The sequence below is a fragment of the Lutjanus erythropterus genome, chromosome 4 (assembly GCF_056507025.1).
Source record: "Lutjanus erythropterus isolate fLutEry1 chromosome 4, fLutEry1.hap2, whole genome shotgun sequence".
Classification (NCBI taxonomy): Eukaryota; Metazoa; Chordata; class Actinopteri; order Lutjaniformes; family Lutjanidae; genus Lutjanus; species Lutjanus erythropterus.
The window spans coordinates 43385840-43405140 of NC_139320.1; the positions used below are offsets into that span (position 1 = coordinate 43385840).

Below are 19301 nucleotides of genomic sequence, written 5' to 3' on the forward strand. Positions count from 1 at the left end.
AAAGGGAGTCTGCATCATTGCATTTGGCAATGTAATAAAGCATGTGATGGACAGAATCACCTCTGTAAAGCTTGCACCCCTCAAATGAATGAATATACACTTACAGAGGTGCGTATTGCAAGTCAAATGCCTTATTGCTCTTTATTGGGAGAAAACAAATACAGCAAGAATGGATTAACAAAATGGCATCATGTGATATTAAAGAAGATAACCCATTTTTCAGAAATGCAAGCATAAGAGATACATAGGGTATAAGGCAACAAACTTAGAAATTTCTTCTAAAATATTGTACACAATCACCTTTAAAACAAGAATCGCCTTGAGAGTACTTCCTAGAATATAAACATCATTTTGATGATTTGTTTTTGTTTTTGTTATTTATTTGTGTCGCTGCTGTTTTGTGTGGGTTTATGTCATACATTCATGTTTTGTTAGTTATACATTATTGTTAGTGTAATGCTTTGTTTTTGTGGTTTTGAGAAAGGTTTGGAAAAGAGGGGTGGGGAGAGGGGGAGTACTGTTTAACTATGTCATTTGCACTGATGAAGGAAAACTGTGTTTACATAAAAGGAGAGGGAGAAGACGTGGTGAGTTGTACAAATGGAGATGTTGCACGATGATGCTGTGAACACAAAAAGACAGAAGAAGCTGTGTGCAGAATGAAAAAAAAAGAGAGCTCCAGAGAGAAATTCAAACCCTTCCTGTTATCTTGCCTTCACACACCAATTGCTGCATAAATTTTGCAAAGAAGAAAATTGCAAAAAACAAAAACAAAAAACCTCCAGCCCCCTAATTCTGATGCAATAATGTGTTGCAATAATGCCCTCCCGCTCTTTCACCTGTTTGTAGTTAAAGATGTCTCTTGTTCTTGCATACAGATTCAGCTCAACCCAGCTGTTCGTTTCTCTTAGCTTCGGCTCTATGCTCTGTAATTATGAAAGTAGTTTAAAAACAAAGGGAGACCATTTACTGCTGCCATCAGAAACTGAGTACAATTTGCTGATTAATACCTTGATCAGCCACGATCAGTAATCAATACATGTAATATTAAACCACAATCAAATCAATAACTGACTGACTGCTGTTAGCAGGTAGTGTTTCTGTAGTCGAGACAACACGTTAAAAATATAAACATTGTCAGTTTTAATTAAACTGAAGCTCTCTGTGCTGTTCAGGGAAAATATTATGACAAACTCCCGTTCAGGAATATGACATTATAATTCCTTACGTGTCTGTTAAAACACATAACTGTAGAAACATGTTAAAAGATGTCACATGTCAACAGTCTTCTTGTCAATTCTGCACCAATATAATCCATTGATTCTTACCAGGCAAGATTATGGGAATGAGTGTTTTTTTTATTTATAAATTTTTATAAATTCTAATTACTGGTGTCAAATCAGATACACTTGGAAAAAAACACTTAAGCACATTCTACCCTGTGTGTGACGGCCTTCAACACATTGCTTTTATGGAATTATCCTGATCAGAAAAAGACAAAAGTCAAACTGTCATTTTTCCATGTCTTAACTAGGTCTCCAGCAGTTCTCCAGCTGTAAGAGACTACAGGACAAAATGCATTTTTCAATTCATATACTACCTCTGCAATGGCCAGATACAACTATTTAAAATTCTATTGATTGCACACAGCAAAGTTGTAGGCTAAGATCAAAAGCTGGAGCAACTGCTGCTTTGCTCCACAGTGCTGATCAGGCGGTGTCTGAGTGGGACCTGATGTTCCCCTCAAGCTGATTCATTTTCAAAGAGCAACAGCCAATGGGGAAACTCCCACTCAACCGGACGCACAAGTGGTTAAACCTCACTTAGCTACTCGGTCAGTCACGGACGTTTGCCCTGATGTTGCAGTCCAGCCAAAAAACAGACTGGGAAATCCTACATCACAGTGCAAATGATGTGATGACTCTGCTCTGCTAGCGTAAATGACAATTCTAGTGACATTTCCCTGACCAATCAGTGGTCTACAATGATTTCACCAGGTGCTAATCACAACTTTTAACAATGTAAAACCAAAAAGGAGTGAAGTACACTCAGGTCAAGCCAAGCCATACCATACAGCAGAAACACAGCATATGACTGCAAGGTGAGAGCAGTTTGTTTTCTCCAGGTGCACTTTTTAGTCCTCTCAAAACAAACGTCTACTTTAATAAAAATTAGGTTTGGAAACAGGGCAGACAAGTAGAGGAATGGAAAAACAGGAGAGCTGATCTGCGATAACAGGGGAGCTTATATTTTAAGGTCAAGTCAGATTGAGTTTGTTTTTTTTATATTCACCTTCTACAAATGTCACAAACAGACATACAGATTCGCAGCATCTCACAATCACAATTTTATCAGACGAGCGTGCAAAACATCCCAGGTGACAGCTATAAATTCGTACCATGAGAATATTGACACTCTGTGTGCAGTCTACTTAAATTCGTTCTAGTTCCACTTATCACACTGCGTTATTATTACATTTAAGCGCAGCCTAAAGAGAGAATCTAAGTGGGACTTCAAAATCTGATCAAAGCATAGACAAACACTGGAAGAAATCGCAGAGGCTTAAGACGCTGCAGCTTTAAAAACTGTGGACTGAATATAAATTGGAAAGAGGATGGTAATGTTGAAACTATTGCCTGTGACTGCCAGATCATCCAGTTGCTCTGACAAAGCTTTAAGTCACACAGCCCAGCCGGAAGGAAGAACATATTCCTCCGTCTTTAAGCATACAACACCACAAAGGTACAACAAGCTGCACCTGCTGGGGGGCTCCATGTTCTACTGAGGGCATCCATCTGCCACCCTCTCTTTTATCTTCCCCTTTCTCCACTTTTTCACACCCTCCTTCTACCCCTGCCTCCCGTGAGTTTCACTCATGTTCAGCTTTGTTTTCGACTGAGAGGCAAACTGGAAGACAAAGGCAAGAAGAGGAGGAGGAGGAGGAAAGATGAGTTGTTAGCGGGTGGATGAGGGGGGGTGAGGAGGGTCAAGGAGTGAGGGAGGAGAAGAGAGGAAACGGGAGAGTTGGAGGGAGAACGGAGAGCGTTGTCATGCCTGAGCACTCAGTGTTGGTTATTACATATGATTAGATATGATTAAATGCGATTAGCTTTGATCACTCAATCAGCCTGCCAGAGTGTTGTTGTAATGAAGTTGGAGCTCTGCCAGCTCATGTGTGTATGTGTGTGTGTGTGTGTGTGTGTGTGTGTGTGTGTGTGTGTGTGTGTGTGTGTGTCTGAGTGTGTTGTATCTTAAGCTGTGGATCTTGAAATGCTTGCGTAAATCCTGATAAGTAATGTTTGATGGAAAGTAGATGTGAACAGCAGACAAACAACACATGTCTCTGGCTCTCCATCCTCCTCGCTCTACTGTCAAGAACTCGTTGAGGATGGACGCTAAAACCCGCCGTCCTCTGTGTGTGCGTGTGCGTGTGTATTACTAGCAATAAGATGTATGCCTTGGTAAATGTCAGACTCCGTCTTATGACCTTTCACAATCACTTCTCACCATAAACCCCAAACCATCTGTTATATTAATTTACCTGCTTCTCCACCCATTGTCACACACACAAAACACACACACACATATACAACCACCCACTCACTGGGGCCTCATTTATAGTATGGATTTATGATCAATTTTGATCTTAAGTACGACTTATTTATGAAACCTTACTGGAAATGTGGATCTAACCTCGAAGTCATTTTCTCGCTGGTTGTGTCGAGTTATTGCAGTTTGAGACGCACATGTGCCCAAGTCTGTGGTGAACTTAGCATTAGCTTTATAAACAATGAAAAGGTTTGCTTTTGTCTTTTGGTCTGTGACTATTCCTGACTCAAAGCCTCATTTGTGCTGCATTACAGAAGAGGAAATCGTTGAGAGAGAGGCAGGCGCTGTCAATTTAATTTGAGATTTATGGATTACAAGTGCTTGAGTTACACATGGACTTCTTAGAATCTGCTTAAGCAAGGTTTTTATGCCCAGTGTCTTTTATAAATCAAACATAGCACAGTCAGACATGATCTTAAGACTAAGTTCATGTATAAATCTAAGAACATTTTTACTTCATTTTATTTTTATAGATGAGGGTCCAGGTCTTGACCAGGGTTATTAGAGATGAAAGCTAAACCTAGGAATGAAAAAGCATTTTAGTTAACTGAAATAAAAATAAAAGCTGGACTTAGGGGGAAAAAACAAACAAAAATTAACTTGAATGATATTGTGTATTTACAAAAATTAACTAAAATGAAAATATACAGGAAATATCTTTGAGTTGCTGTCAGTTTGGTCAGATTTGTGAACACAAGCATGAAAAGGCATTGGTGTAAATGTTTATTGAGACTGAGTGTTATGTTTGTGAGTAAAACATATTCTGAATGAAAACTAATCTGAAAGTAAACATTTTAAACAATAAAAATAAAAATAACAATAAAAATCTTGTGTTAAATAAATTTGTAATAAAAAAAAAAACTATAATAACTATAATGCAGACACAAGCATGATTTCTTGTTTTTTTTAGCTTGTAACATAAACAGCTCTAGCTTTTCTTGTGGAACCTATGTTTTCTGTTATTTGCTAAATTAAATTTCATTTTTATCTTGATTAAATTTACACTTTACCATTTTTTCTTCAAATTCACTAATTTTCTTCGATGTTGTTGCTGCCGTGAAAGCCTAATCTCCACTTTTTGGGAACTGAAAAGAAAAAAAATTGTTTTTTTAATTTAACAGTGTGCTTTTAGACCTCATCCAATGGGGTGACTTAACCTCCCCCCAAGAAGAATTAGATAGAGGACAATGTAATGCTTCAATTAGTTCAAAACTGAAGCATGACAGTCTCTGAAATTTGAATGACAACAGCGACATGATTTCATTACACTAACAGTTTGTTTTCCTCTAATGCCATTTCAATTTATGTGAATTTGGCTGGAGCTTTTATCTGAATTGAGGTGAAAATGCCACAACAAAGTAGAGTTTTTTTAATATGGGAGACATCAAATCCCCTCCTCCAAAACAGCATGTGAGGACAACGTGAAAGGCCATCATGATAATGGTGTATATTTATTAGATTTATTTAATTATATCTATTTAATTTTAGAATTGCTCTCATATATTTGATATTTATTGCACTCATTGCATTACTGTCATTCACAATTTGTTACAGCAATGCACTCATCTAGGATATATTGTCCTGTAAATGTCACACTAATATATAAAGTGAGTTATAGGACTTTGGACATCCCTATCTCCTCTACACCTTTCTCCTTTTTCCTCCCTGTACCTTTTGTACATGAACTCATACAATTTACGCTGATTTCTCCTCCTGTTGCTCCCTCATTCCTCCTTTCACCAGGGTTTCGTCTTTGCCGTTGTCTTTATCTGCAGCCTCTCTAATCACTCGGAGCGAGCGTTCTGACATTTTGAAGGGCACCAGTGATCAGCATAACTAAACACAAATTCCGCTCTTTCTTTATCTTTATCAGACACCCCCTCACACACATGCACACATATTTGCCTTAGGCTCTTCTGTTTACCATCTGACATTTCGTACATGACGCTGCCGCTCACATAAAACTGTAATTTTTATGAGATTTTTATGTTCATAAGCTTAATTAATATGTCCAGCCAGAGAAATCTTCACAGTGCAGACTATCAGACTGATATCCCCGTCAATGAGAGTGTCTCTCTCCCCAGCTGTTTTACTGCAACTTTTCTTACCCCTAAAGTATCAAAATCTAATTATCATCCCTACCACTGGCGATGGTGAAATGTCCCATAAACAACATAATAAAGTCAAAATACAATATTATAAATATTTTTCAATTAATATGTCATTTACTTGTAGCAGACCGGCTTATTACCAAAACCTACAGCCCAAACAAGACGGATTTTTTTTATAGAAACGTAAATATCAGATCACTGTCTAACACCTGTAATGGACTACAAGTAACAATGTTACATATTCAGAGACTGCAAAACTACACACTCCTTATTCAAGTAGAAGTACAAATACTTCATAAAAAAAAAAAAAAAAAAATCTGACAGTTTGTCTTATGTCTTTTACATAATTTTCAATGTGCATTTCACATTGTTTTTGTCGTGTAGCATCTTTTACACTTCAGTCTTATTTCAGTCTTATTGCAATTTCAACATAATTTTCATGTTTTGCGTGATATGCACTGATGGGCCCAAGCCAGATATTTGTGTGAAAATGTAGGTAGTAAAGGTAAAAAGTAAAAAAGTAAAATAAATATTCAAATAAAATACAGATGCATGAAAATCTATTTAAGCACAGTAACTAAGTATCTGTACTCAATTATTTTCCATCTCTGTACGTATTTAAAAAGAAAATACGAGTAACTGTATTGCGCTACAGGTGTTATTCAGTACAGTTACTGTTTTTAAAATAGATTACTAGATTAAGGAATTATTTTATTTGTTCATGTCTAATTTGCTCTAAAATTCATATGAGATATGCATTTCCCATAAACAGACTAAGAAAAGGTGCAACAATCTGAGCACATGCAGTGCACCTGCCATACGCCACACTAGAGGAGACTCACAGCCAGGACAGTGTCACAAGTGCAATTTTGGCACGGAAATATGAAGGATTTATGGTCAAGAAGGCTGCAACAGTACAGTGCAGTATGAGTTATCATTAACTGAGCTGCTCCCTGTCTTAAAGACCCCACAATTAATCTGAGGAAGCTGCTTGAGGTAACTTTAAGTTCTTTACTGTCATTCTAGTTTGCTCTGTCACACCAAGGTTAAGCGTGATTTTGGGCTATATATACATATTGTTGAAAAAGGTGGGGTTGTTGCCATAATCCATTAGTCGGTTTTCAATTAAACCTCTTAACTTGATCCTGAGTTCAATTTTTTCAAGGCCCCAACCACCTCTAACAATAAGAACTGCTTTATCCATGGAAACAGACTCAGATCATTTCACCTTGTGGTACAAAATAGACCACATGGCCCTTATTCACAGTTTTTAGAAGAATTTAAAGAATTCAACTCTGACCTTGCCTTTAATCCTCTATGTAAAGCCTTTTTTGGGATTTTTTTTTGATAGTTTTGGTTTATGCATGAGCCTGCTCTCTGGAGTGGTAACACCCTTGACGTGATTCTATCACGCGGGATTAGAGGTTTCTGCTCCGTGGTGTCATATCAGTTTCTTATTAAATTTGAAGCAACACGAGCCTCTCCTTGTAATGTTGGTGCTGATGGATTTACCACTCGCCACATTGGTCTGTCAACTTTAACTGCACTTGGTGAGCGATTGCCTGTGGTCCTGGCTCCTTTCACTGCAGCGACAGGCCCTGCTGAAAATTGCACCAGTGATTTAAACACAGCCCTTTCTAGCCTCCTGGATTGTAGCTCTTTCCACCAAAACAAGACGGTCAAAGAGGTCTACAGCCTGAGTTACTGAAGAAACACATGTTCCTGAACAGATCTGCAGGTGATTAGAACACAAAATGGTACAATCATGTATATATTATTACAAGTGTGCTCTATCCATTGTAGCAGCATCTTTCTATAATAAACATCTCCTTGATTTCCTTGACATGCTAAACGAATTTAACTCAAAAGCAACTTTGTGTGAGAGCTTCTCATCCTTGCTGGCTCATGATTTTTTTTTAGGTTTTTCCAAACAGAGGAATCTTCAGCTACAGTAATTTGGTAAAATCAGTTGTGCAGTATTCACATGTTGAATCCCATGGGGCTTTTTCACGACACTTGGGCCACGGTGAGTCAACCATGCCACCCTGATTTGCATTTCACTACCATTCATAATACACCGAGCAGTGTCAAAGGGCCAAAGTGTGCCTGACCCACCTCCAAGCAGGTTGCAGTGACATCCCGACCGTGTGTTCAGTTCTCAGTACTTTTGTAGCTTCTAACTGAATCTCTGTGGTTTGAAGTGTAGTTCCTCTTATTGTTTGTTGTGTCATTGTTTGTACTTTCAGGTATCTGCTTTATTTCACTGTTTAATGTTCACTTTCAGTGGGACAGAAGTCATATTAAGTTACTGCTGATGAAAAAACATTTCCTGATTTTTCTGCTTCATAACAAAAGTCTTTAAATTACAAATTAATAGCAGAATCTTATCGCAAAGAATTTATAGGAAATTTGATCACGATCTCTGATAATTATTGTCCAGTCTTCAACCTTCCATTCTTCTCTAAAGTATTGAAAAGAACTGTGTCTCAGCGATTTGCGGCCCATGTAACTAACAGTAATCTTTTTGAACCTTTTCATGTTTTTTTTCAGGGCCTGTCACGCCACTGAAACCTCATTACTAAAGAGGTGAATGATCTACATATTACCATGGATTCAAATTCCACCTCAGTGCTTCTATTACTGGAACTCAGGCTGGCTGGAAAATCAATTTGCCATCTCTGGCCTGGCTCTCATGTGGTTTAAGTGTTACTTATCTGAAAGTCACAGTGTGTTTTCTATATTGATACTACTTCAAAATGTTCTGATGTGAAGTATGTAGTACCTCAGGGCTCTGTACTTGACCCTCTGCTTTTCTCTCTTTATATTCCACCTCTTGGCCAGATTGTCCTGTCTGTCCCCTGAGTTAAAAAGAAGTTAGTCAGCGTGATGCTCAAAGTTTAAAAACCTATATAATGTGGTCTCTATAATGTGATTGTCTTTACTGTCTGACTGTTCTGTGTGCACAGGACATCTATTGCATGTCTGTCCAACCTGGAAGAAGGATGTCTCCTCTGTTGCTCTTCCTGATGTTTCTTTGGTTTCAATATCTTCAATTTAACCCCCCCTTAAAGGGTGTGTTGGGGATGTGGAGATCAATATATTGTTATATGTTCTTTACCTGTCCTTCCTTTTTTATTTGAACTTACTGCAGGTTATTAACTGTAGACAGAAAGGTACACTGTCTGAAGTGTGTACTCTTCTCCTGCAAGAGGTATGCTCAATTTGCTCTTCAGGAGGGCACTTAAGTCTTAAACATGTCGCTGAAGCTGCTCCACAGCTGGTGTAAAAAGGTAGTCAGCCTACAGGTAGTATGGAAATGAGATTAAAGTGAAGCAGGACATGACTGTTTAACAAGAAAATACAGACCTAATATATCTAGGTAAAGGAAAAAAAAATACAGGGCAAAATTTTACCCTTTATTTCAATCTTTTCCCTGAACTACAAGTCATAAATCAGAGTTAATAGAGAGGCAGGCAGACATTTGGAGCATAACTCCAGGAGGACAGCTCACTGAAAAGCTTAATTAAGTCTACATGGACAGAGCTGTAGCTAGCAGGATAAAGCCAAATCAGCTCTGTATAATATCAAGATAGTTTAACAGTGAGCAGAACTGGGCCAGATTATATTTGCACATTCTTTCTTAGGTTTATTTTAGCCTGTATTTGCTGCCTGTTGAGCAGGGGGGGTTATACTGTGAGTACTATATTGTTTGGAGCTTTACCACTATATGAAAGACACTCACATAATATTGCCTGATTGTGCACATTTTTACATGTGGTAATATTTCAACATGATTAAAACATTATTATTTCCCGCTGCTATTTGACCCAACTCTGCAAGTCAGTTCTCATGTTTGCTGTATTTTTGCTCTCTAATAGTGAAAGCATAATTGCGCAAATAGTTATATACAGTTGCATTTGGTTGTGCAGGATCTGCTCTCTGAGGGGCTCTTTATTTAAATCCAGCTACAGCAGCGAGCAAAAGGTTCTGCAGGAAGCAGAATTGAGCCCCGAGGAGCACACCAGTGAGACGTGGAATATGCATGATGTAAGATGCAAGAAAACATTACAGCAAATATATTTGATAAACAAGCTTAAAGAATAAAAGTCAACTTCATTTCTTTTTTTTTTTATATTTAACCTTAAAGGACCAGTTTGTAATAATTACAGGAATTTATGTACATAAATGATATATTATATATAAGTATGTTATTTATTATTATCAATCAACGTAAACTCATAATCTATATGTTCCCGTTATTTTAGAAATAGCCATTTATAGTTACATACGGTTGGGTCGACTCACGGAGATCATCATCCTGCGCCGTCTACGGCAGTGCAGAGTGGACAAACTGCACTAACAGTGAGTCTTGGAAAGCCCATGGCGACCTTACGTAGACGCCGGAGTGTAAACACGGAAGTAGATGGGGAGGATGGACGCGGGTGATTGTTGGCAGACCATTTAGCGTTGTGAACCTTGACTGGCACAGTTTTGACAAATGGAGGACAGTGAATCCCCGTCATCCAAGAAGCAGAGACGCGAAGAAAGTAAACGCAAGCATGACAGGAAACGGCAAAAACACGAATCAACATCGGCATAGCGTTTACACGATGGAAATCGCTGATGGAGGACAAACGTTTTCACAGTGACGCCGAAGTTGCCTGTTTTCTGCTGGACAGGTAATTCATCCCACACACATAATTGTAGTTTGTTGTGAGATAGCTTTCGCTCGCCATTTTGTCCGCTGACGGCCACCGTACTCTTGGTGAGAGAGGGGCGGTGTCTTAGTTGCAATCTAAGGTTTGAACGTTAGATGCTGCTGGAAATCACACACTTCTCCTTTAAGTGAAGAGGGAAAGGACCTTTATTTGAGACAGGCTAAAATCAGAGACAACCAGATTTCCTACTGTTTGATATTTATATTTTGATATCTGATTAAAAAAAAAAATCATTGCCGGAGTTTCTAGAAAAAGTTTTAGAACTTCTAGCATAGATAGTTGAATAACTGGACAAAGCTTCCAGGTCTAAAAGTGAAGTCAGTCTGGAAGTGCCTTATTTCTATTAGCCAGCATCTTGACTATTAGTCAAGATTGTCTTTACTGCATTACTGCAATTCCCAAGCACCGGAAAAGTCGCGGTACATAGTCCACCAGCTCTGTGTTCTTGTTGGGACTGCACATTCTCTGGTTGTTGAAAACACATTATATGCTATATTTGAGGCTTCAGAATGATAGCCTACAAACCAAATGGTGACGTCATGGTGGCGCTGTCCACTTAAAGCCACGTGTCATGACCATCATCAGTGGATGGAGTTTGGTCAAGCCATGTCAATTTTATTTCTATAGCTCTTAAGTCACAAATTTGCCTTAAAGAGCTTTACAAAATACGATAACCTCTATTCTTAGACCCTCAGTTCACATGAAGAAAAAACTAAAAAAAACTTTAGTTAACATAAGAAAAATCGAGAAAACAGCAGGAAAAGTAACAGGAGAGGAACAGACAGATGTGCAACAGATGTGTGTACAGAAATAACAATATCATAATCACAAATACAATGCCATCACTAGGTGCTGATTGCAAACAGAAGAGTATATGTCTCTAATGTCATGGAGATGGTTTGTTCAATCTCCACGACAATTGATGGTTTCAAGGTAAATAATAAACCTTTAATCTCAATTTAGTATATTATTTTCCAAAGATGCCTTCCTGTTTTCTGATCTGCTCCTGTTTGACTATTATTTGAGACCAGCTCTTATTTGACAGTTGAAAAGGTGAATGAGTGTTGTTTACTTGAATCAGATGCTGATCATTCAATGTAAAATGCATGACTTATAGACCCTATTTTTGAAAAACTACTCATGACAATCACAAAATAATCTCACACAATTTCTTTTTCTTGTGCACTCCCATCCTGTAATCATCATTAAAGTTAATCATATCCACTTTTTTCTTCTACTCATCCTCTCTCCACCTTATCACAGCTAGTTATTTTAAAAGGACACTCAACACCTTTTAACTTTTCCATCAGTGAAGTCAGTATTATGCAGGACTATCCAAAGACATCAGTGTGAGCTGTGCTATCATTATATGCTTAAAAAAGACCTGCCTGTAACTCTGTTACCTAAATATGAACGTGTGCTGAGAAAACCTTCAAAACCTGGATAGAGATTCCTCAACGTCCTTTGAGTCATTGTCCCAGATGTCAGTTGTAGGTAAATTTCATCATTTGTTCTGTGTGGGAAGCACAGGATATGAGTTGTATTCCACAATATTAAACAGTTGAAACCCTCCTCAGCTCTGAACGGCTGAGTCACACTCAATCTGACGTAAAAGATAGAACATTCAAACATTAAGTTATTGTTAAATAAAATGATAACTTCTGGAGCAAGAGTTTTGTCTTCATTGCAATGACTATTTTGCAAAACACCCTCTTATTCAGTGGCGGACTCAGGCCACCAATACACTGGAGGTCCTACTGCACCTTATCAAGTCTTGTCCACTGAAAGGGCATTGAGAGGGCACTTTATCATATTTTGTCCACTAAAAGTGCACCAATAGGCCACTTTATCATGTTTTCTCCACTGTAAGGGCACTTTATCATTGTCTTAGATAGTAAACCACTCTAGGGGGCACTTATCATGTTTTGTTTTGCATTCAAGAGGCCCCCTTGAGTCCAGCAGTGCTCTCATTTCTTCGTGCTTGATTGTTTTGAAGGCAACACAGTCACTGCAGAATCAGATTAAAAATTAACCAGTTAGCTGATTACTAATATTTTAAATTGACCACATTAGGTAAAGATCTAACTTAGCAACAGACTCGACCAAGAGGATTAGTTTAAGGAGCTAATTGGAGCCTTTAGGGGAGCTACCGTATTTCTTATCTGCTGCATTGTTCACTGAGCCGCCTGACTCAAGCCAATCTGCATTTCAAGAGGTTTACTGCTCGACCTTGATCTAACAGCAAGAGGATGAAGGGTAATAGCATCACACTTTCAGATGATTAAAGGCGTCCTTCCTCATGCCTAGCCTATAGATTTTTATGTAAAATTAACCATCTACATGCTCTGACAAGCCCCTCTGTGCATTTCAGGAAATCATAGCTTGCTCACTCCTTCACCTGCTGTACCGTATGTTTACCTGAGGAGGTTTAAGTCAGCAGGGGATGTACTGTTCACTCTTTAATATTTGAGTTGAGTGAATTACAGAATCACAGATTACACAGAGAGGCGAGGACACACATGCATGTGCACACCCTCACTCACACACACACATTCGTGGCATGGCCTGAGGGAGGCTGGTAGTGTTGCAGTGGGTCCTGGTTGTTATTCCAACAGAGCTGGGTCTCCAGTAGCATCACTAACATACTGGAGACACATGCACTGTAGAATACAGCCAAGCCATGATGACGAGCCCCGCCATGCACACACACACACACACACACACACACACACACACACACACACACCTCTGGTGAAGCACCTACTGCAATGCCACCACAACTGCCAGATGCAACCAGTGGAGATTTGCGATGTTTCCACCAAAACTGACAAAAAAACAAGATTTAAATCTGAAGTGGTTGTTGATCACTTGCAGTCCCTAGTGGACGGTTAAGAAGACTGACCACCAATATCCTATCAGTTCATCCTTGAGTTCAAGTGGACACTTGAACCAAGTTTGAAAAAACTCCCTCAAGGTGTTCTTGAGATATCATGTTCACAAGAATGGGATGACCTGAAACCATAATGTCTCCAGCAATAAAAACATACTCACTCACACACACACACTCACACACACACACACACACACACAGAAATGATTGCATTGCTTACGCCTGGAGAGAAAGAAAGACAGTACAAAAAGTTTGATGAAAATTTTATCTAAGTTGATGGAGATACAAACAGAAAAAAGGAAGGACAACCATTTAGCATATTCAGTTCTCTCTTTTACACACACATACACATACACACACAAGTGAATAAAGAACTGGAGGTGTAAAACAATAAAGTGATGGTGCCATGGTGATGTTAAGACTGACCTATCATTGCATGAAGAAGAGAAGAAACAGGTGCATCACGGTGCTGCCAATTAATTAACCAAACTCTCTGTGTGTGTTCGAAAGAGAGAAGGAAGCGAGTGACAGGAAATTCATAAATATTTCTTCAGCGTGACTCAAGGGGAGGAGAATGATAGACAGAAAGAGTTAGAAACAGAAATTCAGACCAGAAAAACATGTACAAAGGCAGGGGTTGACAGACTTAACAGGGGAACCCAATCCCATAACAAGAGAAAACTGCTCGCTGATGAAATTCACACATCGCTCAGAGGAGAGAGACAAGTGTTGAGGTGTTGTGAGAAAGTTTGGAGAGAGGCCAAGGAACAAAGAAACAACACTGAAGAGGTTTCACTGTCACTTTGGTCAGTATGTGTCCAGGCTTCGCTCGGAGATATCACAGATCTACGATAAAAATCAGTCATTCATATCACATTTTTTGGTAGTATCATTAAGCCTTCATGTCTTAATTTATGCCCATGGTCAAATTTCATATGAGCTCATCTATAACGAATCCAATGAGATTAATTTGAATTAGACCCACATGCCATAAAACCTGACTTGGAGAAATATTCTGGCAGTAATGAACAACTGCCAGTTCTCCTCAAAGTCAGCCTCCTGCTGTTTCAGCATCTCCAGAGACAACAGCAGACAGCTGTTCTCATCTGGTCTCATCAATATTACATTTTAATTAAAGAAGAAAAAGACAAAGAATTAAAAAAGTGAGTGGTTAGACATAAAGCGGATTTATAACCTGAGATAAGGGTGTTGACTCTGTGGAACCTGTTAGCCTGTGGTGTCACTAAATTCTACAGTGGTTCATTAAAACTGTCTAGAACATTATTGGTACCAATCCAGCGAGCGTCAGGTGATGTCAGGGAGGTGAGGTGCCTGCACAGAGCCCAGAGGACACTAAAAGACAATACTGACCCCAGCCACAGCCTGTTCATCCTGATACAGATACAGATACAGAAGAAGATACAGATACAGAACATTTTGCGCTGTCAAATTAAGACAGCTTAAAGTGCTTGTTATTGCCACTGACAGGCTCAGATTATTATATACATGTGTGACAGCATTATGGAAAGGACCACTGAGAAGATGGACCTTTTGTTAAAGTGTAAGATCTGTTTTGTTTACCTGGAAACATCTACTGCATTGCTGTGCTCAGAGTGACCAGATTCCATTGACAAAAACAGTAATTTTACCTCACTGGTCTACTGCTGTGTCAGTTAATTAGGTTGTTTGTGTTATTGCGTGATTTATATATAATATAGATTATACAGAATATCCAATAGAGTATACCAGCTGTTAAATAACCAGAGTCTTACTCTTTATGATTTCACAAATAACGAAGTTACCCTTTAATGCCTTTATATCTAATGTAAAGCACCTTGGATTGCCATGTTGTTGTTGAAAGGTTCTACACAAATAAACTGGCTTTTTCATAACACTGTTGTTGCTTTTAAATTCAAATTCACATTTAAATGTGACCTCTAGTTGTGCATTAAGATTAAGTCCCCTTTTACAATGTATTCTGCGTGCGCACTAGGACACTCAGGCATCAAACGATGTAATACACAGTGTATGTCAGTGATGTCTTCACGGACCCACAGCTGGAGGAAGAATTGTGACAAGAAATGTAATAAGGTGCCAACAAAGCCAAGGAAGAGGATGACTGGACGTAAACCGTGTAAATATTAACACAAGTTGTTTTTTTTTCTTTTACAAAAAACTTCACAGGGTACCTTAAAATCATGCAGAATTTATGTCACTATAATCTAGCATAGCTCAACTGTTTCTGTCTCTACATAGATTTATATTTGTCTGGTTTGTTAACAGTTAAACATTCTTGTTGATGGGAAATGAATAAGCGTGTCCAGCCAGCTTGTTCTGTGTGCAGCTGATTACTCCTTTTGATGAGTGCCTGTGTGAGTAAATGAATTAGTTCCTCTGCTGTGTGCTCAGACGTGTCTCATGTCTCCTTTTGTTTCAGGCTGTGACTGAGCAGCATCGGTGTCCTTTGTACTGTGTGACACTTCCTCTGTCATCGCCTCTGGTGCTGGTGGTCGTCTGTGCTGACTGAAGCGGCGCTAATATTCCTGCATCGAGTGTCATTCCTACAATTACGCTGATGACAACAATGACGACGCTGACCACGCTTCACCTCAGTGCTCTCTTTGAATTTTTTCCATCAAAGTAATTTGTGTTAGTCTTTGTTTTCAATATTTACTCTGTGTCTGCTTACTAGAGGGTCGCTGTCAAGCTTTCAGTTCCAATATGGTAAACTGTGGTGTTGTTTTCTTTCATTGCTTTAACCCCTTGCTGTTCTATCTGTTTTGCTGATTTTCTCCACAGGTTTGAGTCCCTACATGTCTTAGACATGACATATATTTAAATGTAAAGTTGGGCTACTTAGAAATGCCATCAATTTGCATGAGTTATATTAAATTTTGTACCTTATTATTAATCTCTCATCGGGGAAATTAAACTTTCACACTTTGTTGTTATTATTCATTACACACACAGGTCTGAGATACACACACGCGCTCACACACAGGACCACATGCATTAGTTGGACTAATGTCCGAGTGACTGGGCTGCCACATATGGTGCTCCAAGCATTTAGGGGTTTGGTGTCTTGCTCAAGAGCACACTGGTTAACTGTCAATAAATATTTTTATGCATTTACTGTTTAAAAACTTTTTTTTTCGCCTGTTTGTCCACAAGTTTTCAACACAAATTAAATATCTGTACACAGTATGAATGGACAGAGGAGACTGTCACTGCTTCTGGAATATATTAACCATGTCAATGTCAAGTCAAGACATTCTGAAACCTTAGTAATGTTATAAATGCATTAATGATTTTTTTAATACTATGCTTTTATATGCTTTTTTAAATTTGGAATGATTGCTGTGTACAAACACTATGCACAAATCCCCAAAACAACGTTCTTTTGTGTAAATAAACAGCAGTATTTATAGCAGTAGTATAGTAGTATCTTTGGATACACAGCTCAGCATGTCATTTCTTGAGAACTGCCAGTTGGAGACGTGTAACCATGGTAACCTGTGCCAACATTGAACTGGTTTAGGATATATATATATCACATAGCAAAGTGTTTCTTTATTTACATTTGAACTGAAGCATTATTGATGTTAGGCCAGAGCTGGTCTCTGACTGCCTTTGATTGTCATGTCGTCATTGTTGTCATCATTGCATTGTAAGAAATTTTTAGTAGGTGCAGTGTCCAGAGCCTTGCATACGGTAACATTTCCCCAGAAATAGGCTAAATATCGCATACTACTGGCTTCATACAAGGTTTTCAGGAATATTAAAAAATCTTAGATACCATTTTAGCATACTAAAAAGCATGTTAGTTTCTGACAGCCAATAATTGTCTAAATTTTTGTAACTATGGTTCCCATATGCTTTGGCAGATGCACATAGGAAACATAATAATAGGTGGAGTCAGTTAGTTAGCTGTGGGCTACACCTTGACCCTGTTTTTGCCTGTATTTGTCTGCATTTTGGCAAATTTGCAGCATAAAAGTCCTGCCTGTCTTATTAACTTTTGATATAACGATTAAACAATGATTGTGATAAAGGTGCTGATATCCCTGTGAAGTGTAAGTCAGTGAATCTGACAGTTTGTCTAACTTGCGTGTTCAAATTATTGTTTTGTTATTATGTTACATGGTAATGTATTGCTTTTGAAAAACATCCCAGTTTAGCCTTTGTGTTTGTTCCTGATGAAGTAGTGATGCAATAAAATGCTAAGCACCTTGCCTAATTTAAATGGCTCTCATCAGTTCTCACCAAGGGACTGTCCTCCTCTCAAATGTCAACAACTGCCAATCAGGGCTGTCTAAATATCATGGCCGCTCAAAAACTACCCTGTGAAAATGCAACAGATGTGTCGTGTATCACAGTACCTTTGTTAGAGACAATGATACCACAGCCTGTCTACTTTCTCTCGCTCCAGCAGCGCTGCTGTAAGGAGCTATTCAAAGGGAGACTGATGGGAGAGCACAGCAGAAAAACACCAGTACTTTCTCATTCACACAAACTCTGGCAGTGAGGCCACAATAATGCTCTCCATTCTTCATCCTCACCTTCTTTTTCATTTGTTCCCTTTCACTCATCTGTATCTGATTCACGAACTCCCTCCGTGTTGCTCTGTTCTTTCTAATGTTTTGCATAGGCTCACTATTCACAGTCTCCAACCCCACCCCTTTCCCTGTGTCTCTTTGTCACCTGTCTGTTTCTCCATTTGTCCCTTACATCCCATTATTCCTCCTCTCTGTCTCTTTCTGTCTCTCCACTGCAGGTGTTTGACAGTCACACTGTCGTCACATGGCTGTTGTTCTATTTTAATCTGACTCTTCTGTTCAGGAACAGACACCCACATGCTCTCGCCATTCTCTTGGCTCCATTTCACTCTCTATTCACTCTTTTTTTTTCATCCACTGGGTTGTTGCCCTGCTCCAACATCTACTTTCAGCTCAATTTCTCTTTCTATTCTGGCTCATTTTCCCTCCCATGTTCTTATCATCTCCATCCTATGCCACATCCACCCATCCACCCATCCACCTATCTATCTATCTATCTATCTATCTATACAGAAAAGTAAATCAACACTTAAATTAATAGTTTCCTTCTGACAAAAGGATTGTTTGTAACAAAGGAATAGATCTTGTTGCGGCAAAATGAAAAATGCCTGGACTTTTTAAGATACACTCAAATATGGCAACAACTGTTGCTGCCTAGGAAACTGCTTGCGCACTAGACAACCAAATCACCATGGATACAGATACAGTTGCCATGTAATTCACAATGCAGCACTTTATAATGTCACGCTGCACAGTTCTGTGGTTCAGACTCAAATCATTTTGAAAAGAGTAAAAGAAATAAAATAAAATAAAATAAAATAAACTAAGTTTGGAGACATATATTTGAGTTTAGGTAGTTTTGTTGAATTTATGAGCAGTTAATTGATTTTCCAGAGGAACTTGACCAAATAAATAATTCATCATTAAATCTGAGACTGTTCCTCCAGTAAGAATGAAAGCATGTTTCAGCAAATGCCCCAAAACAAAATATGTTTATGTTAAGTAACAAAGACCTCTAGATGCCATAGTAATTAGGACTGATCTTGCTGAAGTTCCATAACTACTGCATCATATATTTCGTGCTGCACAACTTCAGCATCCACAGCTCTTGCTGTTGTTGTTTCTGTGTACCTGTTTTTTCTGCACAAGCTGCACACCTATAGCAGCTGGTTTCCAGAATCAGTCATGTTTGAAAATAGTTCCAGGGTTGAGAAATTTGAAAGCCTTAGATGCAGACTGAATCTGACTTATGTCACTTCACTCACAGGGACATACAGGGCCTCAAAGCCACCCATGAGATTCAGCTGGCAACAAGTCAAAGAGTCTCTTCTGAACCTGCCTTTAACTGATAATGTGGGGTGATTAGAAGTAAAACGGCTGTTTCACAGAAATAACAGACCTGGTGGAAACTCAATTA

At 38.7% G+C, this 19301-nt stretch overlaps 1 protein-coding gene across 2 annotated transcripts in view; it reads right to left on the bottom strand.

Moving 5' to 3' along the window:
- pde2a (phosphodiesterase 2A) overlaps positions 1 to 19301 on the bottom strand; it is a 223201-nt gene that overhangs the window by 45529 nt on the left and 158371 nt on the right. The window lies entirely within an intron of this gene.